We start from the raw sequence: 22,688 nt of genomic DNA on the forward strand, positions 1-22,688 counted from the left end.
CGAATCCCACATCGTGTTAAGTATGTCTCCATTGGAGAGATTTACTATTTGTCTTCCCAGTATCCATTCACTGTTTTTAGGGTAAAATGACACCCCAAATTCCATCTGGGGAACCACTCTCTCCCACTCGCAGGCCACATAGTTTAAAAAGCATCACATCCATTCTTAACATTCTCTTCTGTTAGAGGATTTGGTTCATTCATCCGCCATGTGACCCGGTCAGAATGAGGCACAAGGAGACTGTTGTTCTTTCCCAAGGGACTCGAATCTGGAAGCAGGTGAGCTGGTGCTCCTGTTGCCACCACAGGTAAGTCAAGAATAAGGCAAATGAGTGGACGAACACAGAGGCCACAGAGAGGTGGACAGAAAATGAGTCTTGATGACATTTTTGGAGATATTTTGAACATTTCTCTGTTCCTGGAGAAAATCCCATCCTGGACTTTTTACCTATGTGAGCCAATACACTTTCTTCTGCCTTGAGCTAGTTTTGGCGGAGTGTTTGTTTGTTTGTTTGGTTTTTTTTTTTTTTTCATTTTCAACAGAAGAGAGTTGATTTGGTTTGGCTGTGTCCCCACACAAATCTCATCTTGAATTCTAGTTCTCATAATCCCCACATGTCATGGGAGGGCCCTGGTGGGAGATAATTGAATCATGAAGGCGGTTTCCCCCATTCTGTTCTTGTGATAGTGAGTTCTCATGAGATCTTGTGGTTTTATAAGCATCTGGCATTTCCCCTGCTTGCACTCCTTCTCTCTCCTGCCACTATGTGAAGAGGTGCCTTCCACCAAGATTGTAAATTTCCTGAGACCTCCCCAGCCCTGTGGAACTGTGAGTCAATTAAACCTCTTTCCTTTATAAATTACCCAGTTTTGGTTATTCATAGCAGCGTGAGAACAGACTAATACAAGAGTCCTAACTGGAAAAGGATCTCTTTCTCCCCACTCAATGCCATAGTGAAGTATAGATAGAGCTTGTCTGTTAGGTGGCTGTTTCGCAAACCAAGGACAAAATGGAAAACTGGCAAGTCATGGGCAATTTTATGCTCTGAGATAATGTAAAGACAATCTCCCCAATGTAGAGCACATTTCTGCAGGGATTGCTGGTTACATACTGTGATAGTTGTTCTTTCCTTCTGAATATCCTGATTACAGTTGAGCATATAGTAGATTTTTTAAAAAGACTTCATCAGACTCTTTTGTGACTCAGCATGGCCGTCTGACTAATCTCTGGCCGATGGGATTTAAGCAGCTTCTCCAAGTAATTTCCTTAAATGACAGCAAGCATGTGCCCTTTGTCCTTTTTTCTTTGTCCTTTCCTTCATCGTGCTGCCCAAAATGTGGGTATGATGGCTGGAATTCTAACTATCGTCTTGTATCATGAGGCCAGATTTCTACTTCAGAAATGTCAGAGCCATGAGCTAAAAGGATTCTGGATCCATAGGAACTTCAGGGAGCAAGCCATCTTACAGCCCTGGTTTGCCAACATTTGAATTCTTACTTGAGAAAGAAATAAACCTCTGTCTTATTTAAGTCACTGTTATTTTGAGTTTTTGTTAGCATCAAGCTTAATCCTAATTAAGACTTCCTGATGGCAGTTCCAAGAATATGTTTTACAAGAAATTATTTTCTCAATCTTTCTTTAACTATCCATGAAACTGAAAATGAGTACAGCTAATGTATGTAAAGTCCATATGATGTTGATATATTCTTTCAATATATATTATATAAGCAATTGCAGCAATGTCCAAGTTAGATTCAGTGCAAACCAAAGTGACCCAATTCTTCCTATCTGCTGGGTGCTGTGCTAGGCCAATGGAATTTGTCAATGATAAAGGTACAAATTTATTTTTTCTTTCCTTAACAAAATATTTCTTTTATAAAATTTTGTACCCTTTGACTAATAACTCCATTTCTTTCTCCCCCTGGTGCCTGGCAACCACTATTCTACTCTCTGCTTTTATGAATTTGATTATTTTACGTTCCTCACGTAAGTGGTATCATGTAGTATTTGTCCTTCTGTGTCTGGTTTATTTCATTTAGCATAATGTCCTCCAGGTTCATCCATGTTGTTGCAACTGGCAAGGTTTTCTTTTTTTTTTCTGTGAGTCTGAATAGTATTCCAGTGTAGGTATGTACCACATTTTCTTTATTCATTCATCTGATGATGGATATATAGCTTATTTCCATATCTTGGCTATTGTGAATAATGCTGCAATGAATATGGGAGTGAAGGTATCTCTTTCAGATCCTGATTTCCTTTTTTCTTTTTCTTTTTTTTTTTTTTTTTTTTGATATCTACCTAGAAGTGGGATTGGTGGGTCATAGGGTTGTTTTATTTATTTATTTATTTATTTTTGAGGTGGAGTTTCGCTCTGTCACCCAGGCTGGAGTGCAGTGGCACGATCTCGGCTCACTGCAACCTCAGCCTCCTGGGTTCAAGTGATTTTCCTGCATCAGCCTCCCGAGTAGCTGGGAATCCAGGCATGCATCACCACGCCTGGCTAATTTTTGTATTTTTAGTAGGGACAGGGTTTCACTATGTTGGCCAGGCTGGTCTCGAGCTCATGATCTCAGGTGATCCAGCCACTTTGGCCTCCCAAAGTGCTGGGGTTCCAGGTGTGAGCCACCGCACCTGGCCATCATTTTTAATTTTTTGAGGAACCTCTATGCTGTTTTCCATAGTGACTTATTAATTTACATTCTCACCAACAATGTACAATGGTTCCCTGTCCTCCACATGCTCAATAACAACTTGTTATCTTTTACTTGTTTGTTTGTTTATTTGTTTGTTTTATAATAGTCATACTAACAGATGTGAGGTGATATCTCATTGTGGTTTTGTTTATTTGTTTATTTATTTGTTTGTTTTATAATAGTCATACTAACAGATGTGAGGTGATATCTCACTGTGGTTTTGATTTCCATTTCCCTGGTGATTAGCGATGTTGAGCACCTTTTCCTATACCTGTTGGCCATGTGTATGTCTTCTTTGAAAACTGTTCAGGTCCTTTGCCCATTTTTTAATCAACTTACTTGCTTTTTGCTACTGAGTTGTAGAAATTATTTATATATATTGGATATATCAACCCTTGATCAGATATATCATTTGCAAATACTTTCTCCCTTTCCTTATGCTGCCTTTGCATTTTGTTGATTGTTCTCTTTGCTGTGCATAATCTTTTTATTTTGATGTAATCTCATCTGTCTACTTTTGCTTTCGTTGCCTGCATTTTGGTTTTATATTTAAAAAAATCACTGCCAAGGCCAATGTCAAGAAGTTATTTTCCTATGTAGTCTTCTAGGAGTTTTACAGTTTCAGGTCTTATATTTAAATCTTCAATCCATTTTGAGTTGAGTTTTTGGTATAGTTTAAGATAAAGGTACAATTGTCCAATTTGCATGGAGATATCCAGTTTTTCCAGTACTGTTTATTGAAGAGACTATCTTTTCCCCATTGTGTATTATTGGCACCCTTGTCAAAGATTATTTGACCATCTGTTAGTCTATATGTCTGTTTTTAAGCCAGTACCATACTGTTTTGATTACTGTAGCTTAATAACATATTTTTATTTTATTTTGATTTTTGTAGAGACAAAGTCTCAGTATTGGCCAGGATGGTCTCAAACTCCTGGTCTCAAGCAATCCTCCTGCCTCAGTCTCCCAGTGTGCTGGGATTACAAGTGTCAGCCACCACACCTGGCTTGTTATATATTTTGAAATTAGGAAGTTTGATGCCTCCTTCCAGTTATGTTCTTGATGAAAGTATGAGTTTTATACACAAATTTAATTTTTGGTTAAAAATCAATTAAATTACACATTCAAAGATAAGACTTTGAGGCATTTTAGGAGAGAAATGAGAAGCAAGGTACTATGCACATTGTAGTTTGGATAAATGTTGGTCATAGAGGTATAGACACTGAAAGCCTTTGCTTCACAATAGCTATGGTTCAGATGCTAAAGGGCTGAAAATAATTAGTCAGGGCTGAAATTAATAAACTACATAGGAATCACTGGATTCAATTCTATTTGTTTCACAGAGGTACTTCACATTACTAGGTGACTTTGAAGGAAAGCAAGTATTTTTCAGTTTTAAAATTAGAAAAATTAGTGGATGTTAGGCAATCTATGAAAAATTTTGAAGTAATCATTAGTAATTTCTCAATAGTAGGTAAATTCAAATGTTCATTCCCATGTTAAAAGATATGGAGGCGGCCGGGCGCGGTGGCTCAAGCCTGTAATCCCAGCACTTTGGGAGGCCGAGGCGGGCGGATCACGAGGTCAGGAGATCGAGACCATCCTGGCTAACATGGTGAAACCCCGTCTCTACTAAAAATACAAAAAACTAGCCGGGCGTGGTGGTGGGCGCCTGTAGTCCCAGCTACTCGGAAGCTGAGGCAGGAGAATGGCCTGAACCTGGGAGGCGGAGCTTGCAGTGAGCCGAGATCGCGCCACTGCACTCCAGCCTGGGTGACACAGCGCGAGACTCCGTCTCAAAAAAAAAAAAAAAAGATATGGAGGCAGAAAATAAAAACTAAAAATGATCATGGGAGTGGTGTTGGTAGAAACTGGTAATAACGTTCATATCCTTTAGCATGGTGACTACCCATCTACCCACACATTCATATATGGGAGTTGTTGATAGGTCTGATTTGTTTGGTTGGTGGATGTCATTTTCCAAGATACGTTGAAATTCCTAGAAGAAATAAGTGTTTTGTCAGGTGTGATGAACGCAGGGAAGGAAGAGGAAAACACGACAACATAGATGTATCAGTTTTCTCTTGCTGTGTAATAAATTACCTTAAAGCTTAGTGGCTTAAAACAATAGCATGTGATTCTGGAGGTTGACAATTTGGGCTGAGCTCAGCTGGGCAGTTTTGATCTCATCTTTTTCATGTGTCTTTTGCAACGCTGGGGTGACTATGCGGGTCTTCTGGGAGTTGACAGCTGTTGATTGAAATACCTGGACTTTCCTCCACGTGGTCCCTCATCCTCTAGAAGGCTAACATGCACTTATTCCCATAGTAGTAGCAGAATTTTAAGAGAAAGTGGGGCTGCGTGTGGTGGCTCACACCTGTAATCCTAGCAAGCTGAGGCAGGCAGATTGCTTGAGCCCAGGAGTTTGAAACCAGCCTGGGAAACATGGCAAAATCTCGTCTCTACAAAAATTACAAAAATTAACTGATCATGGTGTCACGGACTTGTAGTCCCAGCTAGTCAGGAGGCTGAGGCAGGAGGCTTCAGCCTGGGAGGCAGAGTTTGTAGTAAGCCAAGATCATGTCACTGCACTCCAGCCTAGGCAATACAGTAAGACCCTGTCTCAAAAAAGGAAAGGAAGGAAGGAAGGAAGGAAGGAAGGAAGGAAGGAAGGAAGGAAGGGAAAGAAAGAGAGAAAGAGAGGAAGGAAGGAAGAAAAGAAAAGAGAAAGAAAGAGAAAGAAAGAGAGGAAGAAAGGAAGGAATAAAAGAAAAAGAAAGAAAGAGAAAGAAAGAGAGGAAGGAAGAAAGAAAAGAAAAGAAAAAGAAAGAAAGAGAAAGAGAAAAAAGGAAGGAAGAAAGGAAGGAATAAAAGAAAAGAAAAAGAAAGAAAGAAAGAAAAGAAAAAGAAAAAGAGGACACATAAAAGGAAGGTATTCTAAGGATTGGTTTTGATCTCATCTTCTGTTCCTTCCACTGCATGCTACTATAGTTTCCAAAAAACGATGAGACCAGCCTTTTTGATGAGAGGAGCTGCAGTTACATTTCAAAGGGCAGAGATACAAAAAAGCGAGCGGCGTGGCCATTTTTCGATCAATCTACTATCATGAACAGTATTGGGAAGCTGAGGGAAGATGGTCTTGATTTGTTGTTGAAAAAATGTGTGGAGAAGTAGGAAGAAATAAAAAGAGGATACAGGCAGGGAGAAAGAAGGGCATCAAAGAGCAATGGCTGGTTAAAATGTGATACAAATAGCAATAGGGAACCCCAGAAGACCCTTAAGCAAGACAGAAATGTAGATGAAGCAGAGGGCATGTATAAACATCCGCAGAGTTATAGGAGACTTCTGGCTGAGGGCCTGGCAAGGTAAGTAGAGCGTTTGCATCTCTGAGTTTCTGAGTTAATGATGCCAGCAGTCTCTGGACCAGCCAAATTGTGGTGGATTTATTATTTACATTACAACTGCATTGTAAAATGAAAACATACGTCTATATTTTCAGTGCTTTGAAAATATCATTGAACATGCTGTAGAATTTTATATCCAGTATCAGGATGCAATTTCCCTATCAAATAAAATTGTTTGCTTTCTGTACTCTATATTATTATGGAAATTTCATAGTTTATCAGCTACACTGAAGTCGACTGAAATGAGTAGGCCACATATTATACACGCTGTTTTCTTCCACCCCTCCGAATATCCTGATTCCCTTTCTATTTATGCTAATATTGTTTTATGCTAATAATATACTTTTTCTGTTTGTCTGTTTTGATGCCATACAGCCTGATTCATAGGAGAAACGCAAATGTTTAAAGCTCTCTGGTGGAAATGATAGTGTTCTGAAATAACTCTAGCCAGGAAACATCTTGGTGGCACCCTCCAGTTTCACTTTTCCTCCTGCCTTTGTTGACGATGCATTGCTGAACCCAACAAATAAGAAGTTGCTTAGGGCCTGGTTAATTTTGCTGATTTCTGCAAAGTATGCCTGTGTTTGTTCCTACTGACCATAAGAGTAATAGTAACTTACTGTACAACTGGATAATGTTGGGGGAGACTCCCCTTTCCCAGAGCAATTGACCCCCTCCCCTTTTTAAAATTGCATTGTGACACCAGCACGTACCCAAATCCTGTTAGCACATAATGTTCTTATATTTCTAAGTTCCGGACTAACAATTTAATAGGGTGTGTCTCCCCTTAATGGTTGTGAAGCCCCAAAATTTTAAGGCTTATCCTGGAGAATTCTTGGCTTTGTGCAGGAAAGATTTCAATGCCAAGCTGGCGGTGTTAAACAGCAATATTTATTGAACAGTAGTGCTCCTTGAGGAACAGGGCTAACTCCTAGGCAGCAGGCCTACAACTTGCAATGTTTGGGCGATTGGCAACTGTATTTCTACCCACTTTCAATTACATGCAAATTAGGGGGTGGGTCAATGCAATTTGAGGGGATGGGTTATTTAGAACTTTCTAGGAAAGGGCAATAACTTCCAGGTCATTGCCACGGAAAGGGGTGGTAACTTTCAGGTCGTTGCCATGGCATTTGTAAACCATCATAGCACTGGTGGAGAGTCTCATCCTAACAGGCAATGAGGGCAGCTAGCTTTCCTCACCATCTGCTGGGTCCTGCAGGTTTCTTCACTTTATCCCCTTGGGACCTGGATATGAGTCCCGCTGGTGTCCTACCTCAGTTGCATGTTTTGAAAAATATACTGCATTAGAGCTTGGTAGCTCCTATTTTCTCTAAAAGTGATCTTCAGGTCTTGTGTCCATTTTCTCATTTTAATTTGCTGCCTTGCATTTGGCTGACTGTGGATTCTGAGCAGGAGGGAGGGATCAGCTGTCAAAGCAAGGAAAAGTATGATGGGAGGGTCTTCCCTGGTTAGGGGTCTAGGGGATAGTTATTTAACCCGTAAGTGTGAGAGGTTTTATAAAGAAAATATTCAGAAAATATCCGCTTGTGTAAAATAATATTTAAAGAACAAATGAATGTTTCTGGTAGCATGGCTTCATTATAAAGCCACGTCAGTTAATCCTTCTGGCTGAGAGCATGACCTTTGATGCTAGTTTCCACCTCTTCCTAGCTGCATGACTGTGGGCAAATATGTTAAACCTCAGTCAGTCTCAGTTTAATAATAACTCATAAGAATGTGTCAAAAGTTAAATTAATAAGTGTATTTGGTGCACAGTGCTTGGCATACAGTAAGCGCTCAGCACTGGCATCATCATCATCACTGTTGTTGTCATCATTGTCATTAACTAGCCTCCTCACATCTATTTTCTTATGCTGGTGTTCAAGGCCAAACTCCATCAATCATATGATGTTGACTAGTAGGTGCTAGGTACATAGCCATCAACAAGTTTATGAGAAATAAGGGAATGAGTGAATGAATCTATCAATCATATTGTAATTACAGTGGTGCAGTGGTGTGTGTCTGTGTGTGTGTGTGTGTGTGTGTCTTTAAAAGGAGGATTCATTAGCTGAGCGTGATGGTGAGCACCTGTAGTCCCAGCTACTCAGGAGGCTGCTGTGAGAGGATTGCTTGCGCCCAGGAGTTCAAGCCACTGCACTACAGCCTGGGTGACAGAGCAAGATCCTGCCTCAAAAAGAATAAATAAATAAAATAAAATAAAAGGAAGATTCAACCCAAATAAGTGGATAAGTGGTTTTGATGACCTATAAACGGTGGAATGACTAGTAACAAAAAACTTTCACCAGGAATTTATTGATGTGTTTGAAAATCCTAAATGGAAAACCAATAACAAGTAATATAAAAGCAGTATTGCCTCAAGGCACCCAGGCCCTCACTTGAGTTATCTCTGTCTCATCTCCCAAAGCTGCCCCTGAGGCTCCCCCTTTGGAATTCTGGGGCTCAGAGGAGTCGGGGTGGAAACAAATGCCCTAAAGAAATATTGCAATTAATGTCTTTACAGCTTGACTGTTTTAATAATGCTTTAAAACTTGTTTGACAAAAGGGCAATGTTCCTAGCTAGAGACTGAATTTCAGGCAACATATACATCACGTAATTCCAGACATGTCGGACATCACAACCTCAGGATAATGTGCCCTGTTTTTCAGGGAAAGAATCTGAGGAAGGCTGGGCATGGTGGCCCATGCCTGTAATCCCAGCACTTTGGGAGGCTGAGGTGGGAGGATTGCTTGAACCCGAGTTCGAGATCAGCCTGGGCAATATAGTGAGACCCCATCTCTAAACAAACAAACAAACAAAAATTTAAATTATCTGGGAATGGTGGCACATGCCTGTAGTCTCAGCTACTTGGGAGGCTGAGCGGGGGAGGATAGCTTGAGCGAGAGAGGTCAAGGCTGCAGTGATCATAGCTGCAGTGAGCTATGATCACACTACTGAACTCCAGCCTGGGTGACAGAGCAAGATCCTGTCTCAAAACAACAAAAACAACAAAGTACCCCCCCCCCCCCCCCAAAAAAAAAACACTGAGGAAAACTCTAAAATTATGAAGTACAGAAAGCATCAAGATTGTGTTCAAATTGACTGAAGTCTCTGACTTTCCACACTCTGGGCTCTAATCAGCCTCTTTCCCAAGACTTCCCAGGGTGTTATCCTCTTCCAAATTGGTGCATTCTCCTTAGCGGCCCTCCTTAAACAAGCTACTCTTGCTTTTAGGGACCTCTCTCCTTTCCCTGTTTAAATCCTATCCATCTTTCAAGTTGTAAGACGAATTCTCTCTCTTCTAGGATATAGTTTTCTACAACTCTCTCCCTTATTTAGATCCACAGTGTAGCATTTAATTGTTCTGTGTTAGCTTTGTCTTCCTAAGTAGGTCACGTTCTCCTTGAGGGCAAAGATTATGCTTTAGTTTCCCTTGTTTCTCACTTGGAGAGGCTGGGAGTGATAGATACATAGTAGGTGCTGATTAAATATTTGTTGATTGATTCCCTGCAAAGGGGTAGCTGCAAACTAAAGTTAAAGCACTAAACAAACCAAAGCAGTGATCTGAATCTCCCTTTGGGAAGATCCTCTTACAGGAATGGAAAAAATTCTTCAAAGAGCCTTGTCAGCTAATGTTCTTCTTTGAATGCCCTTAATTCTAATGAGATATCAGGTGGGGGTGGCGCAGGGCTGCAGGAGCACTGTTCTCCTTTCCTGAAGAGTTTGGGGTCAGCTACCAAGGACATTCCAGGAAACAGGGACTCTGGGGTACAGAGGCATGAGGGTAGGATATAAAACGAAAAAGGAAGTGAAATGCTTGTACACTCATGGCTACACACAAGAATGTGTAATGCACGTCTCTTACCCACAAACCGGAATGAAGAGAGGTTTGATCCTGCAGCTAGAAAATAAGAGAGAGAGAGAGAGAGAGCGCGCCCTGAGGCTCTTTGGGGTTAATAATATTCTCTAACGCTGGGGAGGGGAGAGCTGATAAAAAGTGCTTGTTTGCACTTAGCCACACAAAAGGTGACTGAGAATTAGCCTAAGCCTCTGTGCCTAGCCTCTTTATAATGTACTGAAAGTTTCATAGCTCTATGCGGGGCAGAGATTGGGCAGGGTACAATTCTTTACAAGACTAAAGCTTTGGGGCTGTAAGGAAAGGGAAAGGAATGAATGAGAGGCACACTAACAGGGTTGGGATAAATGGGTGCAGGAAGAGAAAAGCTGCTTCTTCCTTTTCTCTGCAGAGATGGAGGATGAGTGGATAGAGGGCTGTGTGAGCACACACACTTCAGAACCTGATGATGGGTAGTGGCTGAGGCCACGCATACAAACATGAAAACCACTGCTATAAGTTGATGCAGACGCATTTCTGATAGCTCAGCAATCTTACTATAAATAGGGAACAGTAGAGGCCATTCATTGTTCTGGAATTGGAGGCATGAGCTCACTGTCTTGCTTGAGATATTCGAACCAACATCATTTATTCATCTAAATATTCAGTAAAAGTGGAAAGTCAAGGATTCTCAGGTTATGGAAATCAGTGATACCCTCCAACAGAAATAGATATCAACTCTAGTCTTAGAGATGCTAATGAAAAAGTCAAATGATTTGGTGGTCCATTGGCTAACTTTTAGCAAGGTTGCTTATAAAGAATGTCAATTGCTTGTCTATCAGATGGGATGGTCCCTAATGTGGGTGTCGCCATCCTTAAGTGGAATTTTAATTTCTACTCTGGGTCCAAAATATTTCCTTTTGTAAAATAATTCCTTGGAAGTGATAATGGAACATATGAAACACACACACACACACACACACACACACACACACATTCTCTTCATCTCTCCTCTTGGATCTTTGACATTTGCTTCTGCTTAAAATCTCTCAGGATGGTTTCTGTATCTCTTTTTAAGGAGCGTTTTTTCCCTCTGCATATGAGGCTCAACCACAGGTTCTTAAATATTGTAAAACCACCCATGTCCCACAGGCACAGCTGGGAAGACTGTTGGGTGATTCTAAGAAAGGAAAGCAGGCAAGGAGAAGAGGTTAGGACATTCTTGATGGGGAAAAAAGCCATAACCAATGTCTAGATGGTTGAATGTGCAATAAGCTGCCTGCTATTACCCTGGGTTCCCAGGGGATATTCATAGCACAGAATATTCCAGGCAAAGTACTAGTTTGGTTTCACCCTTGCTCTGTTTGGCAGTCCAGCAGTGCATGGTTAGGGGAGGTCTCTCCAGCAGAAGCCACTTTCAGATGTGACTTTTCCTCACTACTTACATTGAGAAAGAAGAGGGCAGAGTAGAGTAGGTTGGAAATCTAAGAGCACAGTGCTCAGAGGAGAGATGGTGGGAGAGAGAACCCAGCCCCAGGCACTCTCCTTTATGACTTCCAGAGTCTGCTAGTGCCACAGTTCTCAAGTGTGCTCTGGGGAGCGGAGGGGGGTCCTCTGGAGGTCCCTTATGACTTCCGGAGTTCACTAGGGCCACAGTTCACTTAGGGACCCTCTCAGGGAATGTGTGAGGCCATCCCTTTTCCAACTGCGTAGTCATGTGAAGCTGAATTTTCTTTAGATATACCACTAAGACAACATATTGCAACAAAGTGAATGCAGAAGTGGATACGAGAATCTAGCTGCCTTTTCTTAACATAGGTGTTAAAGAGACTTGCAAAAATGCAAATAATGTTACTCTTCTCATAAATTTTTTGCTTTGGAAAATACAGTTTTTTAGGTAGAATAAAAATGCTATTTATGTTATCTATGTGTTATGTACCTTAGCATGTAATGGGTTTATTGTTCTTTTAAAATAAATGTCTACATGAATGTTTAAAGTTTTCTTACTCTTTTAATTTCCCTTCCTTCCTTCCTTCCTTCCTTCCTTCCTTCCTTCCTTCCTTCCCTTCCCTTCCTTCCTTCCTTCCTTTCTTTCTTTCTTTCTTTCTTTCTTTCTTTCTTTCTTTCTTTCTTTTCTTTCTTTCTTCCTTTTCTTTCTTTCTTTCTTTTCTTTCTTTCTTTTCTTTCTCTCTTTCTTTCTCTCTCTTTCTTTCTTTCTTTTTTCTTTCTTTCCTTTTCTTTTCTTTCTCTCTCTCTTTCTTTCTTTCTTCTTTCTTTTCCTTTCTTTTCTTTCTTGACAGAGTCTTGCTGTGTTGCCCAGGCTGGAGTGTAGTGGCACAATCTCGGCTCACTGCAGCTACTTCCTTCCAGGTTTAAGCAATTCTCCTGCCTCAGCCTCCTGAGAAACTGGGATTACAGGTCCCAGTCACCATGCTTGGCTAATTTTTGTATTTTTTGTAGAGACAGGGTTTCACCATGTTGGCCAGGCTGATCTCAAACTCCTGACCTCAAGTGATCCACCTGCAGTGGCTTCTCAAAGTGCTGGAATTAACAGGTGTGAGCCATTTTAATTTCAAATATAATCACTAATAATCTACATAAATAAAAGCTCTTTGGGATTCCCAATAATCGACGAGTGTAAAGGGGCTCTGAGACTAGAGTTTGAGAACCTCTACCTAAGGAAGAGCTTACAAATTCCAAAACCATGGCAGGAATGGTGATCCTTAGAGAAGACGGATTCATTCTAGGGACATGTTAACTGTAAAAAGATCGACTCTTCCTCTCTGAACCAACAGCCTGTGTCTACTCCCAAGTGCAAGTGTCCTGAGAGAGGTACGGCTGCATGCCTGCCAGGGAGTTTCCTTCCTTTACTTCACAGCACTGCTTGATCACAACATTTTCTTCCTTATTGGCTCGAACACAAGGACACCGCCTACCTCATGTCTTCCTTCTTCCTGTGGATGTCCAGATGAAGCACTCCACACTCCTTTGAGTGAGTTTAACAAGGAAGATGTGTGCTTAGTCCAAAGGTTTAATCAAGAAATGAAAGCAGAGACAATAAAGTTTTGGTCTTGGTTCTCCTGTTGGCTTCAGAATGAACATAATTAAGATGATTAACGATCAACTCAGGCCTGAAAAATGAATAACTGTAGGTCGTGTTGCCATGAAGTTACGAAGAAAAAGAGCTCTTCAGAGGTATACATGTTCCTGGCCACTCTGCTTCTTAGGGTGGAGTTAGAGGACTCCCCGCCCTCCTTGTCTGCGAAGGAGGAGGTGCGGCCACACAGATAAAGCTGGTCTGAAAAGAGCATGACTTTATTTGTTCTGGGGCCAGGTGAGCTTGCAAATCCACAAACTCAGGATCTGGCTGACTTAACCACCCAGCACAGGTGTCTCTGGAAAAAGCTGGCCACCACCCCTGGGTAGACCCTTTCACCAGTTAGCAAAAAGGTAGGCGCTGAGTCAACATCACCAAATTATTTTCCCTGAATTTCCCAATTAGATACTTTAGTCTTTCTTTGCCGGCAAGGAGTGAGAATGTGCAGAAGGCAAAGCGTGTTAATGCTGGTGCAGCTCCCTCTGCTTGGAAGGAGGCTCAGGAATCAGGTACAAGTCTTATTGCCAAGCACATGCCTTCATTTGTCCAAGGGCCACTGAGTGCCTATCTGTGGCACTGACCTAGTTACAGCTTCTGAAAGAACCTGTCTTAAGCAGGGAGCTTGAACTGGGCACTGGAGGAGCTAGGAGGCAAAGGACCAGCCTGTTCACTGGCTAGAGAAATCCAAGGCTGATATCAGAGATCACATGATAAATACCAGGCAAGAGGGCTGAGAGATGGGCATCAAGGTCAGCCCCGGAGCCATGAGCTCCTTACATATGTGAGGAACTAGAAAGGGGTGGTGTTCCAGACAGTCGTCTTGCTCCCTGGCTTCCACACTCGCAGCCTACCTCTGGGAGCCGGCGGGGTGTTTTATACACAGATGAGTAAGGTTTGCTAACAGGGCCAAGGATAGAGTGATCATAGTTGTGTTTCACGAAGATAATTTGTTAGGTACCTACTACATGCTAGATGCAGGTACTAATCCAATATTGTACCTGGGTTGCTAAGATTGCAACTTCCCAAGACCCCTCCCTTTCTGGGGGACAGAGTTAGGGCACTTCGTAATCTTCCTCAGCATCCATGGTAACTTGGCTGCTGCCATTGCTTTGGTCGCAGCTGTGGCCGACTCTAAGCTTCTTTGATGTGGATGTTCTGCTCTGTTCTTCCTGTACTTCTGTTTCTTGTGTGGCTGCCTTTCCTCATGGCCAGTCCTCTTTTACGCACCACTACTCTAGGTCCAGCATTCTTTTTTATTTTTTATTGAGATGGTGTCTGGCTCTGTCACCCAGGCTGGAGTGCAGTGGTATGATCTTGGCTCACTGCAACCTCCATCTCCTGGGTTCAAGCAATTCTCCTGCCTCAGCCTCCTGAGTAGCTGGAATTACAGGTGTCCACCACCATGCCAAGCTAATTTTTGTATTTTTAGTAGAGACAGGGTTTCACCATGTTGGCCAGGCTGTTCTCAAACTCCTGATCTCAGGTGATCCACCTGCCTCAGCCTCCCAAAGTGCTGGGATTACAGGAGTGAGCCGGCATGTCAGGTCATGGTCCAGCATTCTCAAAGCTGGAGGGTATCCCTCCTCATTCCAACTAATTGCAACTCTTGGGCAATCAAAGAGTCTTGCTTATTGTGTTTGGTAGTGGTTTCTGCCGAGACACGTGGAGAACGGGTTCTCCAGAATCAGAGCAGCTGGGTTTGTAAAGGGCAATTTTTGATGGCACAGCGACTTGCTGAGGGAACAGCAAGAATTCTTGAATTCTTCACTCACTCTGAACCAGGGTCTGAAGGTGGATCATGTGTACAGTGACCACATAATTTGTGGTCCGAGCTGAGATAATTTTGAGAATGAATGGAAGTGCTATGAATAATGACACCAGTGCAACAGGGGTCCCTGAGATTGCCGTTCTGTTCTTCCTCACGTGTGCCTGATCTTTTTAGGGGTAGTGTTCGGTGATTAGTCTGACAGTTTCTTCTTCCTTTTTCTTTTTTTGGTTTAAAGACAGAGTCTCACTCTGTCACCTAGCCTGGATTGCAGTGGCACAATTATAGCTCACTGTAGTCTTGAATTCCTGGGCTCAAGCAATCCTCCCATCTCAGCCTCCTGAGTACTTGGGACTACAGGCAAGCCACCACCACACTCAGCTAACTTTTAAAAATTTTTTGTAGAGATGGGGTCCTGCTATGTTGCCCAGGGTGGTCTTGAACACTTGAGGACTGAGCTCAAGCAATCCTCCCACCATGGCCTTTCAAAGTGCTAGGATTATAGGTGTGAGCCACAGCACTCAGCCTGACGGTTTTCTTATGTCCTCCCAGGAAAACCTAGGAAGTTCTCATGTGAATCCCATGCCTGCTGAACTGCTCAGATAAAACAAAAATAGTAGCTAACATTTATATAGCACTTACCATATGTTAAACACTGTTCTGTGTGTTTTGCATTTGTTAGCTTATTCAATCTTCCCAATCCCATGAGACTGGTATTCTATTTTTGTTTCCATTTTACAGATGGAAAAATAGGAACACAGAGGTTAAACAGCTTGTCTAAGCAGCAGAGCCAGGATTTGAACCTAAGAGGCTCCAGAGCCTGTGCATATGAACACTGCACCGTGCTGCCTCTGCCCCGCAGCCTTATAATTTAGTTCCAACCAACATTTATCGAGGACCTGCTACGTGCCTGGATGTGTGCTGGGTACTAGTGGTGCCAAGTCTAATGGACATGATGCCTTCTATGGTTCAGTTCCCTATCAGGGAAGATGAATGAGGCCTGCCCTTGTACTGGGAAAATAATCTCTAGGGTGTCCTGTGGGCAAGGCCAGCTGTACCATCATGCAACATGCAGATTTACATTCAGCTCACAGGTTATCGTATTTGGATGGCTACTGCTGAATGACCTTAGTTCTCAGTTCTCAGACTTCTGCGTTATGGGTTGTCCTTTGAACCCATAATTAAAATCTTTCAATCAGAGGAAATGCTCCCAAAGCAATGTGCACTATTTATGAAACTACCAAGGGAATGTTCTCAGTAGACAAGGAAGGTTAATGAGAACACACTGGTGGCTTCGTTTGTGACTGCCTCTTGGCAACCCCATGCTGTTACCCCCATCTTGTTTTAGAGGTACACCAAACATCTTGTTTTGGGGACTTTGCAGAAAGAAGAGGGGAGCAGACTGTCCAGGGACAACAGTTTTTCCATTTATTTCCTTAAGAAGTACGATGTATAGGATGGCGATGTGCAATTCTGACTACCTTACTATGGTTTCTTCTAAGAATTCATGATGTTGAAACACAGGCGTTTGAATAAAACAAGGGGAAGGTTTTCATCTTGGCGAGGTACAAGAGCTTTTTTTTTTTTTTTTTTTTTTTTGGCACAAGCGCATCTGTGAGAAACAGAGCGCTTATTGTTCAGCATATCAGGGCTCTGTGCTGGTCAAGGAAATGCTGATGAAGTACTTATGCTCAGTGGAGGGGTGAGGAGTGGGAGGTCCTCATGAGATGGGTTTATTTAGCCTGCCCTTCCAGAGAGCCTTCCAACCGTGTAAAGACGATGCTGTATGTGTGCATGCCTGTGTGTTTAAGATTAGAAAAATTACAGAAATGTACAAGAAGCCCTCGTGCCCTGACTGTCCCTAGTTCATGGAATTGTTTGCCTGCTTTGGTTCACATCGTGCTGCACTATGTACAAAGCGCACGAACATACCCTGTCTCATCCAAGATGGTTTTATTTGAAAAACTTTGAAGGAAGTTAGGATGTTAAAACAGTGTGTTTCCAAATAGGGCATTTCTCAAGCACGGCTTTCCCTAAATGAAGGAGTATGTAGTGTGTTGAAGCTAACTTGTTATCAAACCAAGTTGATCGTTGTTCATTGAGTGCCCATCTGATGAGGGTCCGTGTATTGAGCACTCGGCAGGGGTTGGGGATTGGCTGGTGATTAAATGGATCATACCACCTTATACTGACTCACGGAGGGGGGTGCTCATTAGCCGTTTTACAGATGGGGAGAGTGAGACTCGGAGAGAGTAGACAACTTTTTCTAAAGTAGTAGAACGAGGATCCAAGCCCAAGCTGGTCAGGCAGCAAAAACTAGACATGGGACTACCATGTTTTCTCCTGCACATGCTGAAGGGACCTTTAGATGAAGTTCCCACAGATAGGTTCACATTCAAGTTAATGAACTTTACACCTGGGATAGGAAATTCCTAGAGAATCGGGTAAAGTGTGTGTGTGTGTGTGTGTGTGTGTGTGTGTGTGTGTGTGTGTGTGTATGTGAGAGACAGACATTTGCTAATACAGATTAAACATAGTCATAAATCTTAATAGATTTATTCTCCACACTTTATTTTATTTTTGAGGCAAGGTCTAACTCTGTCACCCAGGCTGGAGTGAAGTGGTGTAATCATGGCTCATTGCAACCTGGACCACCCCAGGCTCAGGAGATCCTCCTTAGTAGCAAGGACTACAGATGGGCACCATCAAGCCCAGCTAATTTTTTTATTTTTTATTGTAGAGACAAAGTTTTGCCATGCTGCCTAGGCTGGTCTTCAACTCCTAGGCTCAAGCAACCCTCCCGCCTTGTCCTCCCAAAGTGTTAGAATTACAGGCATGAGCCATCTCACCTGGCCCTCCACAGTTTATTATAACATTTTTCATATGGATAACAAAGTTGAATGAATTATATAGTGAACACATATACAATGGAGTGTCTGCTATTAATATTATACTAAAGCGATTTTTATCTAGCTATTATCAATCATCTATTTATCTCTCTAATTTGTCTATTCATCTATCCATCTATGAGTCTATATTTTTGATGCATTTCAAAGTAAATTGCAGACATCAATACACTTAACCCTAAGTACTTCATAATGCACATATATAACTAAAGTTTAATATATGTTTACAGTTTTTTTTTCTTTTGATGTGGGATGTACACGCAATGAAATGCACCGGTCTTGAGTACATATTTACAGAGTTTTGATAAATACTATGTAACTCAAATTTCTCTCAAGATATAAAATGTAACTATCACCCCAGAAGGTTCCCTCACACCCTTTCCCAGTCAATTTCTGCCTCTCTCCAGCCCCACCCCTCCAGAGACAACCACTGTTCTGACTTTTCCACCAACGACTCTTTTTTTTTTTTTTTGAGACTGAGTCTGGCTCTGTCGCCCAGGCTGGAGTGCAGTGGCCGGATCTCAGCTCACTGCAAGCTCCGCCTCCCGGGTTTACGCCATTCTCCTGCCTCAGCCTCTGGAGTAGCTGGGACCACAGGCGCCCGCCACCTCGCCCGGCTAGTTTTTTGTATTTTTTAGTAGAGACGGGGTTTCACCGTGTTAGCCAGGATGGTCTCGATCTCCTGACCTTGTGATCCGCCCGTCTCGGCCTCCCAAAGTGCTGGGATTACAGGCTTGAGCCACCGCGCCCGGCCCAACGACTCTTTTGTGTGAGGCTTCTTCCATTTAGTATAATGTTTTGACATTTATCCGTATTGCTGTGGGTAATGTTGTTTATTCCTTTTACTTGCTGATTGATATTTCATTGTATGAATATTCTATAGTTTGTTTATTCATTTTTTGTTGATGGACTTTTTCTAGTTTTTGGATTTCATGGATAAAGCTGTTCTGAATATTATTGCATAAATCTTTCTGTAAATATATGTTTTTGTTGCTCTGGGTAAATGCCAAGAAGTAGAATTGTTGGGACAAAGGGTAGATACATGTTTATTTGTATAAGTAACCATCAAAACTTGGCACAGTGGCTCCGCCTTTCCAGTCCCACCAACAATGTATGGTATTGCTCCATGCCCCTGTTGGTGTTTAGAGTTATCTGTCCTTTTTAATTTAGCCATTCTGGTAGGTGTCTAGGTAGAAAATTGATGTTGATGACAATGGCAATGGTTATGTTAGAGTGATAGATACCTCTCTGTAGCAAATTGCTGTCGATATTCCTTAGATTTCACTTGGAAGCTCATCATTTTGGCTATTGGGTCTGCTCTGAACTCTCTAAGTACCCACTCTAATGTTTTCTGATTGACAGATGGAAGTGCTCCCGGGCAGTACTGATTTTCAGGCTAATGCTCCTACTACAATCAGCTCACTTAGGGCTTCTTTGTGCAGTCTGGATGTCAGCTTTAACCCTTTGACAGTTCTTCGCTTTACTTCTTTGTCAGACAAACTTCTTAAACCAGATTGCAATTTCTCTTCTTTTTCAGAGTTTTCACCTGGCAAAACGTTGATGATTTACATGTCAAAAGAGGCAGACTCCACATAAAATGCTGAACAAACAATTTTGAGGACTTAGACCTTTCTTTTCTGCCATTACTACTTCTCAAGCTGCTTCTGATTCCCAGAGAATGGGATGGAAAAAATGAGGTAGGGGTTGGAAGGACAGGCCTCTGCTCTTACGTGTGCAGCTATGCTTCTGGGTCTCTTCATTCGTGTTGATTGGATGCCTTGAATTTCTGGGGCCTCAGTTTCCTCACTTGTAGAACAGGGCGGTTGGAAGAAATGGCATTTAGGACTTTCTTTCTGAAAGTTCAAAACTAACTTTCTATGTTGTTAGAAGTTAAGAAATTTCTTTTTTTTTTTTTTTTTTTTTTTTTGAGACGGAGTCTCGCTCTGTCGCCCAGGCTGGAATGCAGTGGCCGGATCTCAGCTCACTGCAAGCTCCGCCTCCCGGGTTTACGCCATTCTCCTGCCTCAGCCTCCCGAGTAGCTGGGACTACAGGCGCCGCCACCTCGCCCGGCTAGTTTTTTGTATTTTTTTAGTAGAGACGGGGTTTCACCGTGTTAGCCAGGATGGTCTCGATCTCCTGACCTCGTGATCCGCCCGTCTCGGCCTCCCAAAGTGCTGGGATTACAGGCTTGAGCCACCGCGCCCGGCCAAGAAATTTCTTAAAGCTTGGAGGTGAAGATACTGCTTTAAAAAATTATAAGTAATTCTTTAATATTTCCTACACCTTCTCCAATGGCTTAATAATAACCTGATATATTCATGGAAACAGGTCTCACTTTTATATTTTGATTTAAGGGTTTCCTTAATTATGCCATTTACTGTTTTCAGATGCTGCAGTTTCACTCCGGTAGGATTCAGTCTCAAACTGCAGAGGTACTGGGTAAGCTGGTATTTATTTTACATTTGTTCTGGGATTCTTTCAGACAGACTGGATGTTTGCACTGGACTCATTGACTTTTTCCCCACCACTTACATTGTCATTCTATGCTATTCAGTTGTATTTTATAATTGGGTAGTTGCAGTAATGAGAAAGAAAAGTATGAGAAATGATGTTCAGGTGGGCTGCAGTACTCTGTCTGTAGGCAATCATTGTGAAGCAGGAAGGAAGGGGATGGGAATAGCTGGAGAGAATTGGCTTAAGGGGAAATAGCCCAAATCTCAGTTAAAACAAGATAAACGTGGAAGAGATAGAATCTCCTGATAAAGGTGTGTTCCCTTGCACTGCCACTAATGCGCGGGAGCATTAAATGTGCGGGAGATTTTCTGGGGTTGTTATTCCCTGCAGTCTCAGGAAGAGAAAGTATCCCGGTCACAGAGGAAACCTTCAACTACAGACAAACCACAGTCCCCAAATCCTTTCAAGCTATAAGGTTTCAAGCACGAAATTCTTGAGCAAACACACCAGGTGCCTCTCTGCATTGATTGTGATTTTTGGTGCTAAACAGAGAGCATTGCAGATGATGCTGAAGGTCAAATGAAGGTGGAGAAACCGCAAAACAGCACGACGCACCACCCAACTGCAAGCTAATTGGGAAGGAAATGGTTTCAAACTGACAGACTGTGGCCTGATAACCGAAATCTCATAGGGACAAAAGGTTCGTGTCATTTAAAGGGGTAGCTTTGCCTATTTAAATTGTGCAAACAAAAGAAATGAAAACCCCCTCCTGGGATGGGAAGTTCTATTAGCAGATATTACCATCCTTGCTTTTATGCCCTCCTGTGTCACAAGCCCTGAACATGTGCTGCGTGTCCTCAGGCATTCATTGGTTAATTTACTTATTCAAAGTAAGGCAACAACAACAAAAAAGCAACAGAAAAACCCCAAACAAATTACATACTGGGGCACAGACAGCATTAAGATGCAGTGCACAGTTTTGATATGTGGGCTTTTAAAAGAAATGTGTTTGGTCTGAAATTGTACATATGTTAAACTCTGGAGAAAGTAAGACGCCTCCTACAGTGGTTCTTCTGGGAATTAAAAAAAAAAATTCTTTGAAGGTATGACTGTATTGAGAACCAGGGGTATTTGATATATAATATCAGGTACTCCACTGTGGCCAACAACAGTCAGTTTGGACTTGACTTTAATCAACGTTCCAGTAAAGGCACAGGAGAAGGCCAATTTTTCTATCATATGGATATGGTAGAAGTTAATTATATACTTAATTATATCCTTTGGTTTTGAAGTTTTTATGGAATTACTTCCAAAATAACCTTGTGTAATATATTCCCTTATATTTTAAAGCTGAGTTGTAATGAGTGAAATAATACAAAATAATTAATATTTTAAACTTGGCATTCAGTTGAGTCTTCAAAAGAAACCATTTGACAAGCTATGATGACAATACTTTGGGGTTGACAAGGCCTACATTTTGCTAATGGGAATATTAAAGTGTAGAAAGATTAATGAACATATTCATGTCATGAGAGAAGCTGAGGTAGGGTTCCAACCAACCTTTTTCTCTTGTCTCAAAGATTAATTAATGAGTTTTTTTCTGTCATGGACTCTGATAGTACCCGTGTATTTTGTGTATCTTAATGTACTTATTAGTTCAGCATCTGTGACATCATAATATTTAACTTTGGTTTGATGACAAGTACTTGTGTTTGAAAGAAATAAATATGAGCTAGAGTCAGAAAATGGTAAATTCACAGTTACTTCCCATTTTATGCGTCCGAATGGAACATTCTTTCCAGAACAATGCTACTACTAATACTAATAAAAAACAACCTTAAAGTAAAAAAAAGACTTGTTGCTATTGTAAAAAAAAATTGACACAATTTCCTTTGTGATTTATCTTTATTACATAATCATTGCTTCACAAGATTTCCCAAACTTGAGAGCATTAGACTCAAGAAACCTAAAGTAACCTGTAATATTTATTGTATTTAAAGGACTTTCCCATCCAGTTTAGCAGGCATGACAGGTCCATGGCACTTATGGGAAAGCTCTGGTCCATTTGAAGTTATCAATTGACCTACAGAACATTTAGAAACATACCAGTGATTGGTAAGTAAGCTTTTCTTAGGTAGCTATGATTTGGATGGCTGGCATGTGAATGCTAGCATTCCCATGAGAAATACGGGTTACCAGGCAAATTGAGTTTTATTAAACTCTGAACCCTGAGATGAGTACCAACTCTACATGCAAAAAAATAGTTATTTGAGGGAAAACTTTCCTGTCCTAAATTTCTCTCCTACCAATTTATCATAGTAGCAGAAATGACCAGTATTCACAGCCATTTCTTTGGTTTAAGGCTCTCTGTCCAGAAGGTCTCTATTAAAATGCAAATATGTTACTCAGAAAGGGCTACTCATCAATCCATTTGCACTTCAGGAAGGATTAGTTTATCAGATCAGAGGAGAGAAAATAAGACCCCAAGGAACAGGAGATAGAAAGCCTAGTCTGATTGGAAAAGAGGCTGGGTAA

General features: G+C 41.6%; 1 long non-coding RNA gene across 4 annotated transcripts in view; it reads left to right on the top strand.

The window, feature by feature from the left end:
- LOC103879636 overlaps positions 1-22,688 on the top strand; it is an 81,480-nt gene that overhangs the window by 35,287 nt on the left and 23,505 nt on the right. For 2 of the 4 annotated variants that reach the window (XR_002518574.2, XR_002518575.2), the window contains exons 2-4: positions 19,236-19,395; positions 20,087-20,138; positions 20,704-22,268. This is a non-coding gene — a long non-coding RNA (uncharacterized LOC103879636). The remainder of the gene's footprint in view (positions 1-19,235; positions 19,396-20,086; positions 20,139-20,703; positions 22,269-22,688) is intronic. The other 2 variants (XR_640340.4, XR_640342.4) reach the window with 2 other exon arrangements.

The sequence above is a fragment of the Papio anubis genome, chromosome 19, assembly GCF_008728515.1.
Source record: "Papio anubis isolate 15944 chromosome 19, Panubis1.0, whole genome shotgun sequence".
NCBI classification, from domain to species: Eukaryota; Metazoa; Chordata; class Mammalia; order Primates; family Cercopithecidae; genus Papio; species Papio anubis.